The following is a 24862-nucleotide window of genomic DNA, read 5'->3' on the forward strand; positions in this document are numbered from 1 at the left end:
TTGACAGCACTTAACAACAACAACAATATATATATATATATATATATATATATATATATATGACAATTACAGCCCTAAACCAGGCACCTGAAACTAAATCACAACTGTTTGATTCTCCTTCACTCTAAGCCTCTTCGTCCATATTCTCCTTTCTGAGCCGGAAGACACTGTCAGACACCCAAAGGATCAGCCACAAGCAAAGCCCCCTCACAGCTGGGGTAACCACGTACCTTTCCTGGAAGCACAGGACCCTACCCCAGACTCTTGGTTCTAAAGAAAGTTCATGTTGCAGTTCTAAACCCAAAGAAGTATGTGTGGAGGAAACAAATCTTCAACCTGTTCCTTCGCTGGCCCCTGTGGCAAGGAGTCTTACAACATGCTGGCCATGACTTAGATCCGTCCACGGAGGTCTAAGCCCAGCTCATCCATTGGTACTCCCTGCAAAAGGCAGGGACAGACCCCGGCTGTTGGGTCCTCCCACTCTGAGCCTTTTGGTACCCACACAACTCCAATGAGGCCTCAGAGTGTACACAGAACACGCACACATGCCTGAGCCACATTCAGGAAAGAGACTTGTCCATGGAAGCAGACTAGGTCCCACACATAGACGCTGGAATCATAACGGTGGTTTGGGGTGATTTGGACGAATTCAGTTAGTTTAGAATACGTATTATTCTTGAAATGTTGCAATTGCACATGGTTGTGCTGAAAAATTAATTTTCTTTTTCTATCAGTTTTACCATTTACTAGTGATATTGTTGTTGTTGTTGTTGTTAAGTGCCGTGGAGTCAGTTCCGACCCATAGCGACCCTGTATAGGGTTTCCGACGGTATAAATCTTTACGGGAGTAGAAAGCCTCATCTTTCTCCCGCAGAGCAGCTGGTAGTTTCGAACCGCTGACCTTAAGGTTCGCAGCCTAATTCGTAACCACTACGCTACCAGAGCTCCTTACTAGTGATATAGGCCCCTGAAAACACTAATGAGATCCTGCAATGTCTTAATAAAGGCAAGATGGACAGAATTAGGGAGGAAGCAGCCCTGTGGCTACCTAGTTATAGCAAAGCTTCATGTTGAACTCATTTATCAGTATTCCAGTTCAAAGAGGTTTTGAAAAACTGAGAGATTCAGAGGTGTAAAGTGGTCAGAAATCACTTATTATAGACACGAGCTATTTGGGTAACTGTGTTAATTATCTTGGACATTTGAAAGGACCATGAAGTGACTGTCCGCTCTCCTTAATGGTGGCATGTGGACAATGGATTGAACATACATTTGGAATCCTGGAGGACAGAGAAATTTCCATTGTAGTGTGGGGAAACCAATGTGCAGGTTTCAGATCAATTTAAAGAACATTAAACAGAGGTATTCAGACTTTATATAGTTTGTTATTATATACTGTTATTACGGTAATAGTTGGAGTCCTGGTGTGGCACTATGGGATAATGCCACTCCTCGGAAATGTTGAACAGGGTCACTATGAGTCAGAACCGACTCAATGGCACTTAACAACAACAACAAACGATATGAGTTGGGCTGCTAATTTCAAGGTCAGCAGTTTGAAACTGCCAGACATTCTTCTGGTGAAAGATGAGGCTTTCTGCTCCTGTAAAGATTTATAGCCTCGGAAACCCTGTGCAGGGTTGCTATGAGTCGGAACTGACTCCGTGACACGCCACCACCACCACCACTAAGTTTGCCTAATTTTTTTTACTCACTTATGCTTCATGACACTGGTTTATCAAACTGTGATAGGAAATCACCAACTACATCATCATGAAGAGGTGGGGAGGGGGATGGACTTGTAAAAAAAAAAAAAAGATGCCTGAGTCCAACCCAAGACCTATGACATTTGAGCTATAATCCCTGAATTTGCACTTTACCAGGTTTAACTGATGCTCACCAGTTTGAATTTGAGCATTTGAGGTATGGGGACATGAGTTTGAGCCAACTAGATGGATTAGCCAGGTGGCAGCATTGATGGACTCAAGCGTAGCAACAGTAGTGAGGTTGGCCCAGGATTGGGCAGTGTTTTGTTCTGTGGTGCATAAGGTCGCTATGAGTCGGTACCGACTCGATGGCACTTAACAACAACAACAACAATAGGAATCCTGGTGTGATGCTGTGGGTTAATGCACTAGACTGCAAGGTCAATTTGAACCACAAGGTCGGAAGTTCAAGCTCACCAGTCACTCCTTGGAAACCCCATTGTTGTTAAGCACTGTCGAGTTGGTTCCAACACATAGCGACTCTGAATAGGGTTTCCTAGGAGTGGCTGGTGAGCTTGAACTGCCAACCTTGCAGTTCAAACGACTTTGCAGTCTGTTGTATTAATCCACAGTGCCACATGAGTCAGAAACGACTCAGCCACATTTAACAACAACAACAACAACAAATAGCTAACCCATCCTGATCTCGAATAAGAAGATCTTGAACCGACTCGACGGCACTTAACAACAACAACAACAACTGCAAATACTATTTTCTTCCTTGGTTCCAGAATATACCTGTTAGTTCTCTGAAGTTAGTATCCTCACAGAAGATTCAAAGTCCTTGATAATCTTTCCTCATATTGCTTCTCTCACCTTTAGATGTCCTCTCCAACCACCATCTTGTCAGTCCGTCAAGTCTTCACAGAGATTCCTCTGACTCTTCTAGTCTACTACCTTTTTTCTCACAAATTCTAACAAAATTCTTTTGCTCAATATTATGGAACTCCTCTCTCATACTTTGCTGCTTTGATTTTGTTTGGGATATGTGGGTCTTCTCTCCCCCAGCAGGTAAGAAAATTCTCTAAATCACCTGGTCTAGTATCCAGTCCAATGTTCTGGGTACTTGGTGCTTGATGGGATCGTCTAGGTTATTTGGGTCAAACCATCTTATGAGTCTTGAATCTCTTCAGTTTTATTTGTTGCCTGTAACTGCTGTTAACCCCTGCACCATCTTCTTCATCATTGGTATGTTTGTGCCCATTGTTGGAGTCAATATTTTCCATTTCTAAGGATCATTCTGGTGTGGTGGTATAGGATAATTGCAGCACTACAAGGTCGGTTTGAACCACAAGATCAGCAGTTCAAACTCTACAACCACTCCTTGGAAACCCTATACTGGATCACTATGACTTGGGACCGACTGGAAGGCAATTAACAACAAAAAGGATCATTCTGCCTGGAAGCCTTATGTATAACAACAAAACATTGCACTTTCTATCTCTGTGGCTAATCAAACACCATCCTTCCCAGGTCCAATGGTGGAAATCCAAAGCCTTCTGATGAACATACTCCTCATACCTCCATATTTGGCCAAGTTTGAATTCAGACAGTTTTTAATTAGTATGAGCAATAATAATTTTGCTCTTGCACATTTATCAGTATCCGTTTCACTGAGTCTTCAAAAAGTCAACCTAATAAAAGCCTGGTATAAAAAACACATGTATTCTCATATTACTTTGCTTCTTACATACATAGTTACATTTGCTCTCCTGATGTGTTTATGTGACTTCTTGCTGAAATAAGTCTGATTGGAAAAGAGGTTAATGTTTGATAGAAAAGACAATGTGCAAATGATTTTTTTTTTGGAGAAGTAGTGAATTTCCCAGAGGGTCTTGAATAGCTCCACAGTTTCCCATAACCTTTTGAATACTAGCCACCACAGCAAAAAGGTTATGAAAATGTCTATTTTGCTGCATTTCCCTACTAGAATACTTTCCCCCTGAATGTTCTAAAGAAATTTTTGATTGCTAGATGACAGCCCCATACATTTAAAATAAGTTCTATAAAAGTCAAATTGATAACATTGAAAAAAATGGTTGATGCTATGCATTATGATTGTAATCTGCCAAGCATTTCACACTGACTCTTAAAATTAAAAATAAATATCGAACCTATAGCGATTTTCACTTGAACAGATTTTTTCTTTTTTTGTTAGTTTTTTTCTGATAGTTTCATTCAGAAACCAAAAATGAATACATTTGTTTAATTATGTCTGTGCCTGATAGCCTAATACCAATTCTTCCTCTGGTGGCAAGAGGCGGCATTGTTAAAGCAGAGAGGACTCAGGCAATTCAGATGCCATCCTTTACTTACAGAAGCAGGTTATCAGCATGCTGTTTGCTCTGTGTTCTGGCGTCTGCAGCAGCAATGGACTATAGACAAAGCATCTGTGTCTCCTCTCTGATTCTTCTTGTGATCAGTGGTGTATTTAAGAGAGAGTTGGTAAGATTAGAGATGCACTAGAAAATGAAATATCCTTGGTTCTTGAGGAGTTTCAAGTGAAGGGGCTCATTAGGCCTGAGTGCTGTGAATGCAGACAGGGAAATGGGACAGTAGAATCCATGTAATGTATTTGGCAGCTCTACATAGAATCTTCTTCGATTCCTTTCCCCTTTCTTACGCTATTCACTTGGTATATTGTATCAATAATTTTTAGTAGTATGACAATTTTATAATGACCTGCAGAGCCTTCACAGTTGGCTCTGACTACAACTCTAGCTGCTTCCTTTGCCGTTCTCTCCTACCTGGTGGTACTGCATTCCTACAGGCCTTCTTTTAGTTCCGGGTATGTGGTGCTGTAGGATAAACCTGGAACTGTGTACCTCAAAGTTGGTGGTTCAGTAACCCTCTAGATGCTTCTCGGAAACCCTATACAGTGTCACTATGGGTCGGGACCAACTCGATAGCTCTTAACAAAAACTGTGGTCATGGCCCCTTTTCTCTCTACTCTGGGGCCTTTGCACATGCTGTATTTTTGACTGAAATGTTTTGCTTCATGCCCTCTTCCTAGTTTGCCTCTTGTTATACTATGTTATGTTGTATTTTGTGTCATTAAGTCAATTTTTGACTCATAGTAACCACCTGTGACAGAGCAGAATTGTCACATAGAGTTTTCTAAGCTGTAATCTTTATGGTAGCAGATCACCAGATCCCAGGTGGTTTTGAACCTTCAACCTTTTGTTTGGCAGACGAACGTTTAGCTCTTGTGTCACCGTGACTCCTTCATTTACCTTGAATTCCATTCAGTCCTATTTTTACTCTCTTCCTAGACCAGGACAGTCTCACTTTTCTAGGTTTTTATAGGACCAAGCAATGTTTCTGCATTTTATCTATCATAGTTGCTAATTATAACATTATTTTTGTGGTCATTTGTTTAATTTCTGCTTACTGAGAGCAGAGGCCCTGTGTGGATTTTACTCAGTAGTTGAGTTCAGCACCTTGCACAATGTCATTCAATATTCACAGTTGATACTTCCTTCACAGTCTTTCCCACATCTTTCCTTGCCCAGAACCTCTGTGCAGTTCAGCCTCCACATGCTTCCTGATTAGTTATGACAATAACTTTTGAAAGGCCCCATGTCCAAGACCTCCCACTTTTGCCCTGTTTCCTATGCTGCTGTCAGATCATTTTTCCTGAGTCATTGTGATCATGTCAATTTCTGGGGATAGTTGGATTGATGTTTCACTCCTACGTATCCCTGCTGTTCACAGATGTTCTTACTTTGGACAAAGCTGTCCTGTCTTCTCAGTTATGCACTCTCAGTCCACTTAAAATGTATATATAAAGAGCAGTGTATTAGAAACTATGTTTAGCATAAAAGGGTGAATGAAGCACAAGCTGTTCCTCAGACAGGTCAACTGTCTGAATGATTATGATATACGCAACAAAAGTTGTATTCTAGAGTCATAACCAATGTGATTGGAAATGAACTGAGAGAGGTGGGAGCTTCTGACCTCATTAGCTCTGTGCTTAGGTTTGGAGTTCATCTTGCTGCTGGTGACCCTGAAATTGTCCTATCATCTCATAAGATTGTGCTTCCTATGCTTGATCCTCAGTATCTCAGTTGGCACCTGCTTCATACATCCACTCAGATTTCCTCATAATGAGTTTCTCACCCAGCAGTCCTTGACTTGTGTGTGTGTGTAGCTTTGTGCAACCATGACAACTTTTACATGTGGTTATTCGCATGGCATACATACACAGTTCAGTAAGACCTACTTATGGTCACAGCAGTGACTCTAGACTTTTGAGTAACTTATGAACTGTCAGAAGAAAGAACTAATCAGTCCTAGAAGAAATAAGAGAGAGTGTGTAGAAATGAGGATGCTAAGACTTTGGGTCACAAACTGTGGACACGCCATCAAGAAAAACCAATGGGTAGAGATGTTGTTTGTGTTACAGCAGAATTCTGGTTATCAAAAATGAGTGAAGCTCTCAGTGCGATTGACTGACACCATAGCCCCAACAATTACCGTGAGCATGGCCCAGGCCTGGGAAATGTTTCCTTCTTGTATAGGTGTACACGCTATTCAGTGGGGCGACCATTGCAGCTCATTCAATGGCAGCTAACAACAAAGGATGATACCTGATTGCCTTACTCCTAGTGCTTTTAGGAGAATTGATTGAAATAGCATACACAAAGCACCTGGTGCTGTTCAAGTATATGCTTGACACTGGTGAAATTTGGTTCTTCCCTCATACACTGCTTCTAAGACTAAAATGGTACAACCTCTGTAGAAAACAGTATGGCACTTCCTTATAAAGTTGGAAATAGGAATATCATATAATCTAGCAATCCTCTTACTAGGCATATGCTGTTGTTGTTGTGTGTACTGCTGAGTCTGTTCCAACATATAGTGACCCTGTATAGGGTTTCTAAGAGCAACTGGTAAATTTGAACTGCCATTATTGTAGTTAGTAGTCCAGTGCTTATCCTACAGCACCACACTAGGGCTCATTAGTCACAAATCCTAGAGGAAGAAGAATCTTAACAGGAACAGATATATGTACACCCATGCTCATTGCATTATTATTCACAATAGGAAAAAGAGGGAGCAACCTAAGGGCCCCTCAAATGGTGAATGGATAAACAAACTCTGATATCCACAGAGTAAAGAGTAGAGAAAATCAAGACACAGGAAACAAATGGAAGGCTAGGCAACATTAAAGGAAAATGATGACTCTTCAAACCATCTCATAACATGGAAAAACCTAGAGGACATTATGCTGAGTGAAATAAGTCAATCACAAAAGGACAAATCGTGTGTAAAACCACTACTGTAGAAAGTCAAGAAAAGTTTTACACACAGAAACATACTTTAAAGGTTACCAGGGTGGAAAAGGAAAGAAGGTTAGATCACTAACTACAGGGTAAGCACGTAATTACTTGGCTGGAGGGAAAAGCAATATATAATAATAGGAGGTCAGCAGAAAAAGATCACAGCAGAGGAAGACCTGGGAGAAGCTTCATAGTTAAAGGCAACAAAAGTAAATAATATTACTTAAGAAATCTTACAATAAAAATAATAACAATCTTTTAGTGGATGCAGATACTCAGATTGAGCAGGTTAATGGGACAACACCCACAAATATACGTAGTTTGACAAAGGATATTTGTACCTGTGCATCAATATGTATAGCAAATATATCCATGACTATAGTATAACATACAGGGGGCAAAGTTATGAAAACTGTTTTGTCATAACCAAACACCTCAAGGAAATGAGTTACTGGGTTTGGGACCCAGGACCATAGAGTATCAGGGGACACAATAGTCAATTGGCACAGCATAAAAACAGCGTTCTACATTACAGTTGGTTAAAAGCTTGTGAACTACCATCTAAAGTACAAGTATTGGCCTCTCACACCTAGAACAAAGAAGAGTAAAGAAAATCTAGATACAGGAAACAAATAGTCCAAAGGAGGAATGGACCATGTTAACCATAGTCTCCCTGACTAGGACACTAGAAGAGCGAATTGGTGCCTGGCCACCACTGCTGACCGCTCTGAAAAGGATAACAGTAGGAGGTCCTGGATACAATGGGAGACAATATGGAACAAAACTCAAAATAACGAAAAAAAGGCGAGGCTTGATGGTCTGAAGGAGTCCTGGTGTGGTGCTGCAGGTTAATGCACTGCACCATAAGGTCAATTTGAACAGCAAGTTGGGCACTTCAAATGCACCAGTTGCTCCTCAGAAACCCTAAACTTCCTTCACATAATTCAACTTTCACTCAAACAACAGACAAGTCTATAAAGTGAACAGTAATGCTAGGAAGGAACACATTCCTTAAAACAACCAACCAGAAGAAATGGAAAGGGAAACCTTTGCATTTGCTTAGGGATAAAACCCAGAAGGCAGGAAGGGATAGAAAAGAGGAAAATGAAAATGATGAATGCGGGAAGAAATCCAAAGAGTATTAGAACAATGTGGGATTGCCATCAATGGTACCAAACAAAACATGTATGAATTCTCTAATGGAGAACGTATCTCTTCCGTAAATTTTCACCCAAATCCTGTTAATAAGTTTAAAAATAAAATTCCTCACTCAAAGTATGTGTTGGTTGTCCTTATTATACAAACCTGTTGGGGCTCAGGCATGGTACCTTTTCTTTCTGCCTCATCTCCCCAGTGAAGATTCCTGTCCCAAATGACTGCTAGATGAATACCTGGCAACAAAGCAGGCTGATGAAGAAGAGAAACCAAATTAAAGGGGGGAAAAAGGAAGCCCCTGCAGGGAACCCCCTATTGTCCAGAAAGTGCTGCTAAGAGCATTTATGTAGTATTTGCTGCCAGGAACATTAAAGAAGCTTTTAACAGAAAATAAACCATTCCCACTGGCAGAATACAGTTTTGTTTGTTGGTATACCAGCCATTCATGAAGAATATCTTTGCATTGTTCTGGGTCATTTACCTTGTGTTGGAAAGATGCAAAATGAGGAGTGGGGGGATATGATTTGTATTAATGGTTTTTGAGATATGATGTTGGTATGTGACCATAATAACCAACACATTGAAAAGTTAATTCAGCAGGAGTAATTCTGAGAAGAAATGCAACTTATTTGTCAGTAAGATAGACTGCATAGCCAAATGATTTCTTTATGCACTTTAAAGTGTTTTTAAACCCTTGGGTAGCTATAGTCAATTTTTAAACATGTTCCCTTATTAATTTTCAATTTGTAAATGTACATTGTATGTGTTTTAATATTCTGGGGAGACTGCATCACAGATGGCTCTTCTGTGACCTAAAATTTTAGAGATTCTAATGAATCAGAATGGATGATGCTAAACTTGCTTAGAGATTTGCTGATTGTCAACAGTTTTACAGCTTTGCTGTGATTCTTCTGATTTTAATGCTTTTTAAAAATGAAAGGATGACTATTATAATGGGACTATCAGGGCCAGAAGTTGCTCGTTGCTACTTTATATAGAATTCTTTCTTGGGAAAACACACAGATAGAATTATTGATCACACTGGATCAAACAGCTCATCAGCCACTGCTATTTAGTTCTGTGCCTGGCAGACCATTTGATGCCTCCATATTAGACTACGTGTTGGAGTCCAGTTAAAATGGGAGAAGACCCTAAGGTAAATACTTTTTTGAATTATTGGTGCCAGTTTTCTCTTTCTTTGCCACCAAAAGTGAGAATCATCTGGAGAGAGGCTAAAGCAAGTGAGTGAAGCTACACCCTTCAATGCTAAAGACTTTGATGCATCTAGAAACCCAGAATTAAAATGATAACTCGATCTTATTTTTGCTTTGGTAGTTCCTGAGTTACACAAATGGTTGCATACTCTACTACTAACAGAAAGGTGGGTGGTTTAGACTCACCTAGTGGTGCCCCAGTGTACAGGTCCGGTGATAATGCTTTCACAAGGCCACAGCCATGAAATCTTTATGAAGCACTGCTGTACCCTGAAATCTATGGGATGGCCATGAGTTAGAACCCACTCAGCAGCAACTGGTATTTCTGCTTCTCCAGTCTACATTCATTTTTGGGTGTTGCGCACAGTTTTACCATAGTCTCCATGTAGTACCAGGTACAGAAACCAGGTCTTGGAAATTAGAACCATGTATGATCCCATTTATTATCTCTGTGGAATTGAGTGAATGAGTGAGCCTTTCTTAATTTTGTTTTCTTAAGAGTGTTCCTAGGATCCCTGCTGTGGTGCAGTGGTTGTAAATGCTTGGCCAGAAAGTTGTATAACCTTGGAAACCCACTGCTGGTCTACTCTGTCTTCTAGGGCCACTAAGGGTTGAAGTTGATTCCATGAGTGTGGGTTTGGTTATTTTTTGCTTGTTTGTTTGAAGAATGTTTATAATGGTGAAATAGCACATGAAATCACCCAGCATGTTGTTGTTGTTGTTGTTGTTAAGTGCAGTCAAATTGGGTCTGACTCATAGTGACCCCCATATAGAGTTTCCCAGGAGCACCTGGTGAGTTTGAACCGCAGACTTTGTAATCCAAATGACCCTGCGGTCCAGTGCTTATCCTACAATACCATAAGGACTCCAGACCCCAAAACTAGGATGGGAGGTAGTCATAAATACTAGTTCCAGTTTGCTGAAAAGGTGAAAACCACCCACAACTCCCCACCCCCGTTACCTTGGTCACAGCTGTCAGGATCAAGGAAAATCTACCATCTGCAGATTTAGAAAGCACAGAATTAGAAGAGCTTTCCTTTTCCAAGGCCTCTGAGACCACTCTCTGGATCTGGGCATGGAAAACCCCATTCTTGTGATTGTGTTCTACCTTTACATTTATTAAGAAAAATTAAAATTAAACTCCCTGTGTCCTCATTTATTCTAAGTTATGTATCCAAGGCAAAATTAAGATGATCCTTTCTTCAGCCTGGTGTCTGGCAGCCATGAGAGAATGAAGACACTAGTCACAAATTGAGTAAAAATCTGGGTCTACCTCTTAGTGGCTGTGTAACCTGGGACACATTATTTAAGTTCTCAGACCTTGAAATTGTTCAAACTGTTTACAGCATTGGTAAAGGAGTTACTGTCTAAATCTGCATTCAACAACCATTACTTTTAGAAAAGATAGAAAACGACTACTTCCATCATTTTTACTAACAGTAAAAAGATTTTTAAAACATAAAGCAACAACAACAAAAGCTGCCATCAAGTCAGTTGTAACTCATGGCTTCCAAACATGTGAGAGAGAGAGCTCTGTGCTCCATACGGCTTTCGATGTCTGATTTCTCTAAAGTAGATCGCCAAGGCTTTCTCCTAAGAAGAGCCAAGATAAACTTGACTACCCACCCTTTAGCACATTAACCTGCTGCACTACCCCGGAACATTATATGGAAAGATAACACAGATTCTCCCCTTGGACTCTCAAACTTTGTACCTAAACTTTTCCAAGATTCTTTCATTTATTTTTCTCCGACCCCTACCCACTGCCAACTAGAAAGACTTCCCACCATTGGGCCAAAAGGGCAGCTCTCCACACTAAGCAATTCTAGTACTTAAAAACAGGGTTTGGGTAACTCTTACCTTGGCATTCAGAGAACTGGCCTCTGAGCTGAGGTTAGTACTGGGGAGTGCAAGAGGTCCTCCAAACACCTGGACCAACTCCAGCATGAAAGCATGGTCTGGAATTCATGTTGTTGCTGCTCTGTTAAAGTGCCATCGAGTTGGTTCCAACTCATAGCAGCCATTAAAAGGTTTCCAAGGAGCACCTGGGGAGTTCGAACTGCTGGCCTTACTGTTGAAACTGACCTTGTGGTCTAGCGATTATCCTACAGTATCCCACCAGGACCCCATGTTGTTGTTGTTAAGTGTTGTCAAGTTGATTCCAACCCATAGCGACCCTGTATAGAGTTTCCAAGGAGCAGCTGGTGTGCTTGAACCACCAACCTTGCCACAGCACCACACCAGGACTCCACCTGGTAAATGGAAAGTGTTCCACAAAAGTTGTTCTTTCTTCATTTCTTACTATCTTCTTGTTCTGTAAGGGTGGCCTAGGCCATATGCTTTGAAAGGGTCACCTCCTTTAATTCCCCTTTCCTCAGACTAATAATTCTCAGAAAGGTGTGGGCCCTGCCTTTAGTTGACAGATGCTTGTAATGTGAGATTCTTAATGATACTGAAGATCACAGGGAGCTCCAGGAGAGGAGCCAGCAACAAAATGTGACCAGAATATTCACTGTCAGGTTGTCAGATGTATTTCAGTAGGGGTCTCAATGCTAAAATGAGGTACACAGAGGTTGTCCTGTGGTGTATCTGGTAAGGAAACGTCATTTCCCATTCCCTGGTGTGGGCATCTGTTGATGTATTAACTGTGCTGAGCGTGGTATTTATCCTCAGCCTCAGGGCTCATCTTCAACTAAATTTTGAAGCATTAGAGTTTATCTTTTCTAACCATATATTGCCCCCAACAGTGCTTTCTTGCCTTGCTCCCCAGTGCTTCCTCTACCACGAGCTAATCTTGCTTGAGGGAAGAAAAATGGGAATTGATGAGTTTGATGTAAGTTGGTTGAAAGAGTTACTCTTTTCAAAAGGCTTTCCATTTTAATGAGGCCCCAGCAGGGTTAAACATCAAAGGTGAGGCACATGTACTGGTGTGGTATCACATGTGGAGAACCCAGAGTGGAACAGCAGTTGATTCACCACAATTTCTGGAAACTCTACCCCCAAGAAAGATTGTCTCTGCTGTCGTGCCTAGGAAGACTATTGTGTAGGTGTGATTTCATTCTTATGCAGCAAATATGTGGGTTAACCCACCATTAACCAGAACATCCAGTGACCTTACCTCTTTGCCCCTAGCCCTCTCCTTTGGCAGGCTAATTAAAAAATTATCCACTGTCAGTGGTAAGGATGGCCCATAGCTTGTGTTGCTACTCTCTTCTCTCCTGATCCCTGGCAGACACCCCTACTACATCACAGCAATCTGCTCTAGAGAATACATGAATGGATATGTATTCAAACCAGTATTCCTGGAAGCTGGTGTCGTTCCATCAGATATGGCCTATGTGGTCAGTCTGTGTTTCAATTTTGGACTGATTTGCAGATCCTAAACAAAGTGGTTTCTGCAAAATATCTCCCACAGTGCTGGTGAAGAAATTAGCTACTTTGCTTATTTAATGGTGCTGTGAAAGGCATTCCTGGTACAGCACTGTAGGATGAGCACTAAACTGCTAACTCTAAGTTTGATAGTTCAAACCTACTAGCTATTCCTTAGAAACCTTATACAGGGTCACTATGAGTGGGAACTGACTCAACAGCACTAAACAACAAAAACATAAAAGAGAAAACCACAGTGGATGCCTTTATCACCGAAATTCATTTTGTGATAGGTTATGAAATTAGAAGATCAAATTCAGAATGCTGACTCTAGAAGATTTTCTCTCTTTGTTGGCTCTGGAAGAAGATGAAGGCCCTTGTCTCCCTTCATGTCCCTTGGGAATCTTCGTATGTCTTAGAATCAATTTCCCCCTAGATCTAGAAGGTTCTTAACATAGGGTTCTGGGTCCAAGGGACATACTCCATTCTTAACACATATTTTTTAGTGGTAGTAGGACCCTTAATTTCTGCTCAGTTTTTGGCCTTCTTTTTTTTTTTTTTTTTTTTTTAATATATCTTAGAAGAGATTGATTTAAGATAAAATCGAATCCTATAGATTATATCCTGCCTTGTTAACCTAAGTACCTCTAATCTTACTAAGCACTATCTTTACTTCGTTCCCCACAGCTCCATCCAGTTCTCATTATCTTAAAATCTAACTTGTCATGTTTATTTATGCGGCTGTCCTTGACAAGGTCACTCCCTAGTAACACTTGCCTTCTCTCAATTAATACAGCATGCATGGTTATAAGGGTTGCTGCATATATGGTTGGGTGACCCACTGCTCTAGGGGTGGCCATATGCATTATGGTCATTGTAATTGTTTTTGTTTGTTTGTTTTTAGTTATAGCATATGCAGTGTTGCAGTATATGACAGAAAAATGCCTTCAGGAACCCTTTTTATTAAGTCACATAAAGGTGTCATGTTGAAGAGATTACCTCTAGTGAGTTTCCTACTGGTTCCTGTTGCCCAGTTCAATATTCTTAGTTGTTTTAGTCCCCATCCCCCAGTCTGTTGTTGTTGTTGTTGTTGTGTGCCGTCGAGTCGGTTCCGACCCATAGCGACCCTGTACAGGGTTTCCGAGGGTGTAAATCTTTAAGGGAGTAGAAAGCCTCATCTTTCTCCCGCGGAGCAGCTGGTAGTTTTGAACTGCTGACCTTAAGGTTCGAAGCCCAATTCGTAACCACTACGCTACCAGAGCTCCCCCAGTCTAGAGGGCAACAAATATTGAATGGCATCTAATAGGCCATCCTGGGAAGTTTTTTACTTGTAATCTTATTTAATTCTCATAATAGTACCGCTCCTCAATTTAGAGATTAAAATGTAAGACATTTATTCAACATCGTGTAGTTAACAATGATACATCAGTGATCTGAACTCTGGTGTGCCCGAGTTCAAAGTCCATGCCTATTGTTATATATCACACTATCAATATATATCACCCCAGTACACATGGCTCAGGACTCCTCCCACTAAGGATGAGCAATAAATGCTTAGGAGAATTAGCTATGTAAAGGGGAGTGACAAAGAGCAGTTTATGGAGTTATCTGGATTTTGTTTCATCGTCTGTAGAGTGTAGGTTACAAGTAATCAGACTACAAAGTTCATGTCTGAAGCTTCAGCATCCAGATTTTCTGTACAACTTTATAGTTTAGGAATCTCCCTGGTGGCACCACTATAGTGGCTTGGAGGGTTGATGGGTGCATGTCCAAAAATAAAGTTTTATTGGATTTTAGCCGAGTCATTTAGAAGGCTGACAAGCATCAGAAATTTAAATGAAAGTTTAGTTAAAACTACATGAAGGAAAAGAATACAAAGTCATTTTAATCTCTTAATATCCAATATCTCACACTTAAAATGTCTAGGCAATATAGTTCTTGAGCAATATGTAATCTGCTCAAGTAGCAGAGGCACAAGCAGATAGTGTTGTTGTTGTTATTGTTGTTACTTGCCATCAAGTCAGCTCTGACTCCCAACAACTCCTAGCGACTCCATATAGGGTTTCCGAGGAGCAGCTGGTAAGTTTCAATTGCCTACCTTGCAGTTCAAACAGGCATTGCGGTCCAGTGCTTACCCGACAGTGCCACACCAGGAGAGTGTAAAGAGTTCTAAATGAGAGACCACACATCTTTCTAAGTCTAAGTCCCACTCCCTAGTACTTTTGTGCTCCTGGACAAGTGTCTTTATTACTCCACATTTATTTTTATATAAAATCTTGATGAAAAATTCTGCCCTACATCAATCAAAGTGTTGATAGTTGAAGTTAAAGAATATATATTTTATGTAGAGGTGCTGAACACTCTAAAATGGTATATACTTAAGACTCGTGGTGGTAGCTTAATGGTGGTCGTGTGCTGTGGAGTCACTTCTGAGTCATAGTGATCCTATCTATATAAGGGCTTCAGATGCTGAAACCCTTTATGGGAACAAAAAGACACCGCTTTCTTCTACAGAGCAGCAGGTATATGCAAACTGCTCCCTTGTGCTTAGCAGCCCAACTCAGAATGCACTGCGCTACTAGGGTTCCTCATACTTAAGACTAATCTACTAATAACATTGAACAATTCATTCATTCAACAAATATTTACTAATACCTGGATGCCTATGGGGGGCACTGTAAGTTCAGCGTTGGACTGCGAATCACAAGGTAAGCAATTCAAACCCACCACCTGCTCCTTGGAAATCTATATAGGGTCACTATAAGTTGGAACCAACTTGATGGCACTTAACAGCAACAACAACAACACCCAATACCAAGAGTCCTGGTTTGGTGTTGTAGGATAAGCACTGGATCACAAGGTTGGTTTGAACCATAAGGTCAACAGATAAAACCCACCCGCTACTCCTCAGAAACCCTATACAAAGTTGCTGTGAGTAGGAACTGACTCAGTTGCACTTAACAACAATAACAACTCTTTACCACATTATGTTGTAGACCCTGGATATACCAAAATGAAAGTGATATATGTGGTTCCTTGTAGATTTTAGTGAGGGCAGATGGAATGCAGACAGGAAATAAACATACAGTATAATTTCAAATGCTGATAATAAATTGAGGTAAGTAATTTAAGTGGGGTGATGTGCTAGAGCAGGTCCCATTTGCCACATCCAGTCAGTCACCTGTTTAATTCAAGCTTAGATTGATTTTTGCATTTTCAAATGGTTAAAATAAAAATTTTTTAAAAATAGAAGAGTAATAGTTTGTGACACATGACAATTGTATGAAATTGAAATTTTAGTGTTCATAAATAGTTTTATTGGAATTCAGCCTTGCTCTTTTATTTGCTTAATGTCTGTGACTTCTTTCTTGCTACAATGGCAGAGTTTATTCGTGATGATATGGCCCACAAAGTCTAAAATATTTACTATATGTTCCTTTATACAGAAAGTTTTTTAATCCCTGAGATACAGAGTGACAAGGACCTAATTTCACTAGGTGTGGTCAGAAAAGGCTTTACAAATTTTTTCATCATTATTATCAACTTTAGAGGCCAATTTTCTTGATTGATTGCAGGACTGTTTGAATGATGTATATTCAAGTTTCTGTCAGTTACACTTGCTCAAATCTCCACAGCAAATTGTTCATCCTACTCAGCTGCTCTTTGCCACCTACCTGTGTTTTTGCACACTTCGTTCCGTTGTCAGATGGTGTGGTCCAACAGATTGTCTTAGTCTAAGGAAAACAAAATTATGAAGGTAAAACTGATCAAAATCAGGCCATTTGCTGAACCAAATAAAAATTATATTTGGATCACCTGTTGTTTGGAATTTTCTGCTTCAGTGCATCCCCCCATTAGAGAGCTAATCAGGAGCCGGCTGTGCTTGGGACTGGAGCCGTAAGTTACATGTGAGTTTTGTTAAGGCCGCCTGGTGAAATGATTAGTCTAATGCCATCCATCAGCGAGTCAGCCCTATGAATCTGGCATCGCCAGGATCAGTGTGTGCTGAACACAGATGTTGGAGACTCTCTATGCATATTGCTGAAGTGAGAGTTATACTACATTTAATCCCAGACAGAAGACATTGTAAATCAGGCAATGGCTGAAAAACACAGGTACTATATGATTTTTTTTAAATGCATATGAAAATTTGTAGATACTGCTCTGTTTTTTGGAGTACAATTATGATTTTATGCTGTTAGAAGTTCAGTGGATCCTCAAATGGACATAATTAATAACCTACCAGTCACTTCTTGGAAACCCTATACAGGGTCACTAGGAGTCTGAAAATACTCAACAACTTAATAACTTTTTTTTTTTTTTAAAGATTTTATTGTGAACTGAGTGATAGTTTACATGGAAGAACATCGGCTTTACACCAATATTTCATTGCAATGATTACAATATCCTCTGTGCATTCAACAGTATTTGCTTCCATTCCCTCTGTTGTTGTTGGTTGTTGTTTGTTTATTTGGGGGGGGGGGACGTAAAAAACCACTCAGGAATACATAATCATTTAAACAACCAAAGGGCACGTTCTACAAGTCTGCCTTCTGGCTGCCAGCACCCAATCCCTCACTTTCCAGGAGTCCAGAGTCCTCAGTTGCACCCTCTCTCCATGTCCTCATCTCTGGTGTCGCTGCTTCTCTGGATAGGGTCCCACATTCTGCTTGTGCTTTTCTCCCTTGATGGTCCTAGGGTCCTCTGTTCCTGGACTGTAAGATTAACTACTCACTACTTTTTGTTACAAAACTTCTATCTACCTTTACAGTTGTGACAGTTGCAATTAGTCATGGTAACATTTACTCACTATTGAATCATAAGAATCTTATCCCCATCTCTTTTCACCAGACATGTCTAGACAAGATAAAAACTATTCAGTGAGGACTCTGCCTTCCCCCACACACTTTTAAACTAAACTCCCTTTTGAAAAATTTTAAGCCAGTCACTTTGTGCCTTTATTGTCCTCTCATTTTAGGTAGCCAGTATCTAACTTACCCGTCCCTATCTACCATATATACAAAGGGGATAGGATTGATACTTGATGTGAAGACTTCTTTTCTCTCAGTTGGTATTTTGAGCTTGTACATCCATAAGTATAGGTCAAGTGCATCAAATTGTAGCAATTTACACTCATTTTCTTGCTCTTTTTTTTTTTTTTTTAATCTTCCTCTAGCCAAATTCTGACTATCAAGCCATCGTGGCTAGGTCAAATAGGTACTATCTGCAAGTTTGGGCATGCTTGTGCATCTTCCCTCACTTCATATCAGTTGGGTGCTTCACTCTCAGTTCTAGCCCTCTGTGGTTATGTCCTTGTCCATGGGCTCAGGTGTCTCACCACATTTTGGACCAACCAGCCCTTCCTCTTCTATCTCTCATCTCCAAGTCAACAGGCGTTTATAAAACATGGATGAATGTAGCCCATTTCTTTATTTCTGCCTTTCCCCCTCTTCCACTCACCAGTAGACCAACATGGTCTCCAGCAAGTTCAAATGCCTGCTCATGTGTTCCCTTTGAGCTTCAGTCTTGGAGAGGGGTCACTTAACAACTGTTAACAACTAATAACTGACAAAATAACCAGTGAAAAATAAAATTATTTCCAAATGTATTCATCACAACAGTATTGATGTACATTGAAAATATAGCCATACAAACATGTAGGAGTTATTTTATTTTGGTGAACAGTGGTGGACAATGCTCATTTGGATTTAAATACTGTTTTCTATAGTTTGCAGATCTCTTATAAGTATGTGGCCCGTAGATGATAGCCTTGTGTCTGGATCAGGAGTTAGTTATAGGTGAATGGACCAAATCTGTCCCCTTGCCTGATTTGGGCAATACTGTTTTAATGGAGCACAGCCTTGTATATTTATTAGCATATTGTCAATGACTACTTTAATGCTACTGTGCAGACTGAGTAGTTGTGACAGAGACCATCTGACCCATAAGCTGGAGATACTATCTGGCTTTTTATAAGAAAAGTGTGCTGACCCCTACTTTACATTACGATTTTCTGAAGGACAAGAATGGTGTTTTAAGATATTTAAAACTCATGGTATCATAGACATTTGGAGTCCTGGTGTGGCTCTGTGAGTTAGTGCGCTGGACTGCAAGGTTGGTTTGAACTGCAAAATCAGTGGATGAAGGTCCTCAACTGTTCCTCAGAAACCCTATACAGGGTCGCTGTGAGTCAGAACTGACTCCATGGCATATAACAACCAAGACATTTAAGTATTATCTGGTGAGTTGGAGGGAAATATAACAAAATTGTCTACTGGATTTCGGTGTGTTAACTCTGGATCTTGTATAAAATTCTGGAATAAACAAAGTTGGAGAATATGGTGATTACCTTACTTCTAAGACCAACCATTTATTAATATACTTGTTTGCTGTTTTTGTTTTTTAAAGAAAACTCTCTAAATGTTTATTACCATTTTATTATCTGCATCCTTCAACCCTGTTGAGTTTGCTCTTTCTAAAGGGCACTGGATGAGTCTTTAAGAGTTTAGTATTTTGAAGATATAGAAAATACTCTCTTCTAAGTAACATAACTTGTTTTTCTCTTCCCGAGGTATTTTTACCTCTTTCAGATCGGATCTCAGAGAAGATAACTGATCACTTGTTTTGCTTGAGAACTATTTCAGATACACTCTCTCTTCTACAATAGTCAATGGGTAGGTTTCTGAATGGGAAAATGGTGCTAATTTTTTTAAATCAAATCTAGAGTTGTATCAAAAAAATATAAAATATTCTGGGACAAATTGTTTTGTAAAGTCAATAGTCCTTTTTGTAACATAAAAATGGAGGTTAAAATACAATCAACTTTGCTAGGTTTTACTTGCATGTAATAGAAATGTCTTCCTTTTTTTTTCTTTTTTTTATTATTACTTCAGATAGGGCGCATCCATGCCCATTCCCATTACCTTGCAATCAAATTGTCTTTTGTCACAAAACCATTTCTGTATTTAGAGCAGAAACAGACAACAAAGGTGCAATTGTTGTTAACACAGTACACAGTGAGAAATATACACTTTCTAAAGGATGAGGGCGATCACACCTAAGTTCAGGAGCCCCCCTGGGAAAGACTGCATTGAACAGAGCTTTTGTTTTCAATAGTTGATTTCAACTCATGATGACCTAATAGTTGCATTGTAGAACTGTGCTCCATATGGTTTTCAATGACTTATTTTTTGTAAATATATGCCAAACTTTTCTCCCAAGATGGCTTTGATTAGACTTGAGCCTCCAGCCTATGGGTTAATAGCCAAGCATATTAACAGTTTGCACCACTCAGGGACTCTGCTTTCCCACAAGACTATTATTCTCCAACATACTCTTACAAAGAATGACTGAGATTTGGGGGCAGAGCCAAACATCACTTTGCTGTGGGATCTGAAGATATCACAACAGCCTGAATTTTGCTCCATTTTTTCCATCAAAAGTGTCGTGTCATATCTTCCTCTGACTAAGAGACAGCTTGCCTAAGTTATGTGTAACTGAGCTTTGCTGTTAACCCAGCATGATTTCAAGTGCAGACAGACTCCTCCTAAGGATGGCATTATCAGAAGCTGTGTTTACACCTACAAACATGGTCTGGTTCTTCTAGAACAGCCTGCAAAAGTGAAGAAAAAAATGGCTAATGTAATGAGATCAGTGCTTTGAAGTAGTAGTGGTGTCTAGGGGCCGAGATATTTACACACCCGATTTGTTAGATTATGTAGTAAGAACCAAGACCTGATGGAGGCTTCATGCTTTGTGAGCTGTTCGTTTCAGTGCTGTTTCTATTTCCATCGTGGCCTTCCTTCACTAAGTGGGCCAGCCCTTGTGAGCCTAAGGATCATTCATTCATTCATTTAACAAATAAGTTCCTATATTTGCAAGGTGTGGTTTTATGTGCTGTGAGATTATGTTAGCAGATGTAATGTGTACTGATAAGTGGTTAAGAGGATGGAATCAGACCATAGAAAAAAATATTATTTAGCTGACACTTGAAGAAATTGTAGTAGACAATGGGTCCCAGTACTGAACATTGAGCCTGAACATGAATTTCAGAGAACTTTGGGACCATTGTCTTCATTTCCTAATGAATATCACAGAAAATACTAAAATTAATTGAACTAATGAAAGATGAAATTCAAAAGCCTGGCTATAAAAGAGAGACAGAAATGACTTCTTATGAATAATGTGATATATTGAGCATTCAGGACTGGTGCAGAACCTGCAGTTTGCTGTCAGGTTTGTCATGAGAGCATAATTCTGGGAATGGAATTTGTTTCTGTGGTATTTTGTGGGGTGAAAAATTAAGGGTGGTTGTGGAGTCTTGGTATGGCGCTATAGGATAAGCTCTGGACCACAAGGCCAGTTTGAACTGCAGGATCAGCGGTTCAAACTCACTAGCTGCTCAGTGGCACTTAGAAACAACAAAGCAATTAAGCAAAAGAGTGTTTGGATCTAGTGGTCAGGATTTGAATCCTGGATATACCACTTAATTCTTTCATCTTTAGACAGACAGCTTAACCTCTTCATTCCTCTGTGTTTGAGTCAAATAGGGATGTCAAATAACTTACCAGTCAACCTGTAATAGTGGCTTGTTGTTGTTGTTGTTAAGTGCCATCAAATCAGTTCTGACTCATAGTAACCCTGTATAGGGTTTCCATGGAGCAGCCAATAGGTCTGAACCACCACCCTTGCAGTTAACAGTTCAGGGCGTATCCTCTAGTGCCACACCAGGATTCTGAACTAGTGGCTTGCATGTAGTAAGGTCTCAGCATATGTTTATGGTGTTGATGTGTGGAAATACTGTAAAGAATGGTTTGTGTTATAGAACCAATTATTTTTCTGTACCAGATAATAAATATTTTAGGCCTTTGGGGCTGCATGTAGTATGTTACTACTGCCATTACAGCAGGAAAAGAACCATAGATAATTTGTAAAGAACTAGGTGTAGCTATGCCCCAATAACTCTTTACTACCCATAACACTTTGTGGTCTGTGAACCATAGTCTCCCGACCCCTGTTTTAGAGCACTGGTCGTGATTTTGTCATTATGAATTCATGTGTTAACTCAAGGGTAAGAATGGGGAATAAATTAATAGCTCCTCCATTTATAGCTCCTAATAGCCAAGAGAACCCTGATGTGGTTCTATAGGAATAGCACTGCTCTGGTAACTACAAAGTCAGCAGTTCAAACCCACTGTCTGCTCTCAGAAACACTATAAAGGGTCCCTATGAGCCAGAACTAACTCAGTGGCTCACAAAACAACAAGTCTCTAAGAGAGAGAGTGCACAATTCAATTATAGAATTTAGAAAGTATTCAATATTTGGAATCCTGGTGTGGTGCTGTAGTATGAGCCCCTGGACTGCTTACCATAAACTTGGCATTTCAAACCCACCAGCCACTCCTTAGAAACCCTATACAGGTTTGCTATGCATTGGAACTGGGTTTGCAGCACTTAACAACAGCATCATTCTGTAAATCAAGTACAAAAGTTACCAAGTGGTATCATTTATGAGTCATTGGAGTTTAGATACTATGAGAATTGGGGATGTGATACAACATAGGTTTATGACAGTACGTCAAAAAGCATTGCTACAAGATCTTTGAACCCTTTATTGAACAAAAATATCAAAATGTGAAGCTAGGGCGGACTTCCAGAACGCAGTGCCGAGCAGGGAGCGCCATAGCGGCCGAGCCCAGACCGAAGTTATCCAAGAACCTGCTGCACATGAAGTCCATGCAAAGAGGACTAGACTCAGAAACCAAGAAGCAGCTGGAAGAAGAAGAAAAGAAAAGAATCAATAAAGAGCACTGGTACTTGGCCTTGCCAGAACTGAAAGAGAAGGAGAGCCTCATAATCGAAGAGCAGAGCTTCTCATTATACGAGGACCTTCTCTATGGAAGAATGTCGTTCCGAGGATTTAATCCTGAGGTTGAGAAACTAATGCTTCAGATGAACTCTTAAGAGCAAAGCTGAAGAAGTTGAAGATGAAGCAGTGGAACTTGATGTGTCTGATGAAGAAATGGCTAGAAGGCATGAAAGCCTGGTGGAGATCATTGGGAAAAAAAGTTTGCTAAGAAAAGAGATCATGCTAATTTTGAAGAAGATGAAAATGGAAGCATGAAAAAGACCAAGACAAAGAAGGTGTTCTTAAAACCCTAAGATTAAAAAAAAGGCCTTCCTGAAAGATAGCACATTTTGGAACTTAACTCCGATTGTTTCTCTGTAGCTTTTGATATGACAATGTGTATTTATAAATAGGTGTGTACTTTTAGAAAATGCTGTCCTTAAAACAGATGTGTGATGGATGTTATACATCCTTTGCTTAATGGTGTTCATCAGGAAGGGATTTTCTGCCCTTGATACTCGATTGTACACAGTTACTTGGTGACTTCCTACAGACCTTTTGGTCTTAGATTTTTAAAATATTGTCTGTGGTCCTTGTTCTTTAATAAATGAATATCATTGTTTTTTAAAAAAAAGTGAAGCTATCATTTCTAGACATAGCCTCTATCTTGATCTCTACACTTCTAAGGGCAGTTTTTCCATCTCTCTAACCCTTCCCTGAAGGAGCCCTACTAGCATAGTGGATTATGAGCTGGGCTGCTAACTGCAAGGTCATTAGTTCCAATCTATTAGCCGCTCTGCGGGAGAAAGATAAGGCTTTCTACTCCCATAAAGATTTATAGCCTTGGAAGCCCTATACAGGGTCACTCTGAGACAGAAATGACTTGATGGCACACAACCACCACCGACTCTTCCCTAAAGAATTTTTTACTCTTTCATTAACACCAAGTCAAAACAGCAGTTTTAGCATCTTCAAGGGACTCGAATTGTGTTCCTTTTAAATATTGTTTGATTTTGGAAAACAAAAACATGTCTGAAGGGCAAGATCAGGGATACAGGTTGGATAGGATATAATTTCCCGACAAAATTCTCATAGAACAGGCCTTGCTACCCTTGAAGCGGTACATTGTCAAGATGGAAAACAATTCCTTGGAACTTATTTCCTGACTTTTTTCTCACCAATGCATCTTCAGTTTTCTTAAAACTTCTTCATGATCATCCTATTTCCTTTGAGAAAATCTATCAAAATTGTCATTTGGAGTCTCCAGTAAAAACAGTGTATGTAATCTGAGCTGACCTCTGTGTCTTGAATTGGACTGACCCAGTGGATCCCCTGGGAAGAAGCCACTATTTCAGTTGGATGTTTTTTTTTTAAGGCACTCTAATGAGTCTAAGACAAGTATATTACTGAAAGAACTTATCTGTAGCCATCCACTGATGGCAGAGATATGTAGAGGTATGTTTTGTTTAGAATAAGCCCATGTATGTACCCCTAGTTGCAATACTTTTTGACTTACCCTAGCTTGCTTCTGCATGAGTCTTATCAGGTTGGAAACTTGTCTTGAAGACAACATTCATTTTGTAAGTTGTTTGCATGGTATTCCTTTGTCTAGAGGAGTCTTGTAGAAGGTAAAGATGGCCACAAAGTGACTTTATGTTTAATTCTTAGGCCAGGCTGATGAAGCTGGTTTGAGGGAACAAATGGAGAGATGTTGCTGTCCTTGTTGTAGTGCCATAGAGTCAGTGATGTTGACTCAAAGTAACTCTATATAGGTTTCCAGAGGAGTGGCTGATGGCTTTAAACTACCAGCCTTGCAATTCGCTTACAATTAACAATTCAGTGCTTATCCTACAGCATCACACCAGGAGAAATAGAAAATAAAAGACACAATAGTCAGGTCATATATATATTTTCTTCACTCTAATGAAGACCTTCTATAAAGTATTTAACCGGAGGGTATACATTTTATATGCGTACCATATGTATTTGGATGGTCTCACTGACACACCATCAGCTGGTCAAAAATACTGGTTTTTTGTTTGTTGTTTTTAAATAGTATAAGTGTTTTTTTTGTGTGTGTATATATTGTGTTTCCAGCAACCAATTTCAAAATATGACTTTTAAAATGCACAAGTCTAGATGAGTCAGCTGATCTTTTGCTGTATTTAGATTTCTGCTGATTTGTGGAAAGTGTCATGCTTCAACCCCCTATGAAGTCACAGCTGGCTT

General features: G+C 39.9%; 1 protein-coding gene and 1 pseudogene across 5 annotated transcripts in view; both read left to right on the plus strand.

Moving 5' to 3' along the window:
• Window positions 1-24862, plus strand: part of CTNNA2 (catenin (cadherin-associated protein), alpha 2) — a 1482995-nt gene that overhangs the window by 635235 nt on the left and 822898 nt on the right. The window lies entirely within an intron of this gene.
• On the plus strand, window positions 8166-22947 carry LOC102815095 (annotated as a pseudogene).

The sequence above is a fragment of the Chrysochloris asiatica genome, unplaced genomic scaffold (assembly GCF_000296735.1).
Source record: "Chrysochloris asiatica unplaced genomic scaffold, ChrAsi1.0 scaffold00093, whole genome shotgun sequence".
NCBI lineage: Eukaryota > Metazoa > Chordata > Mammalia > Afrosoricida > Chrysochloridae > Chrysochloris > Chrysochloris asiatica.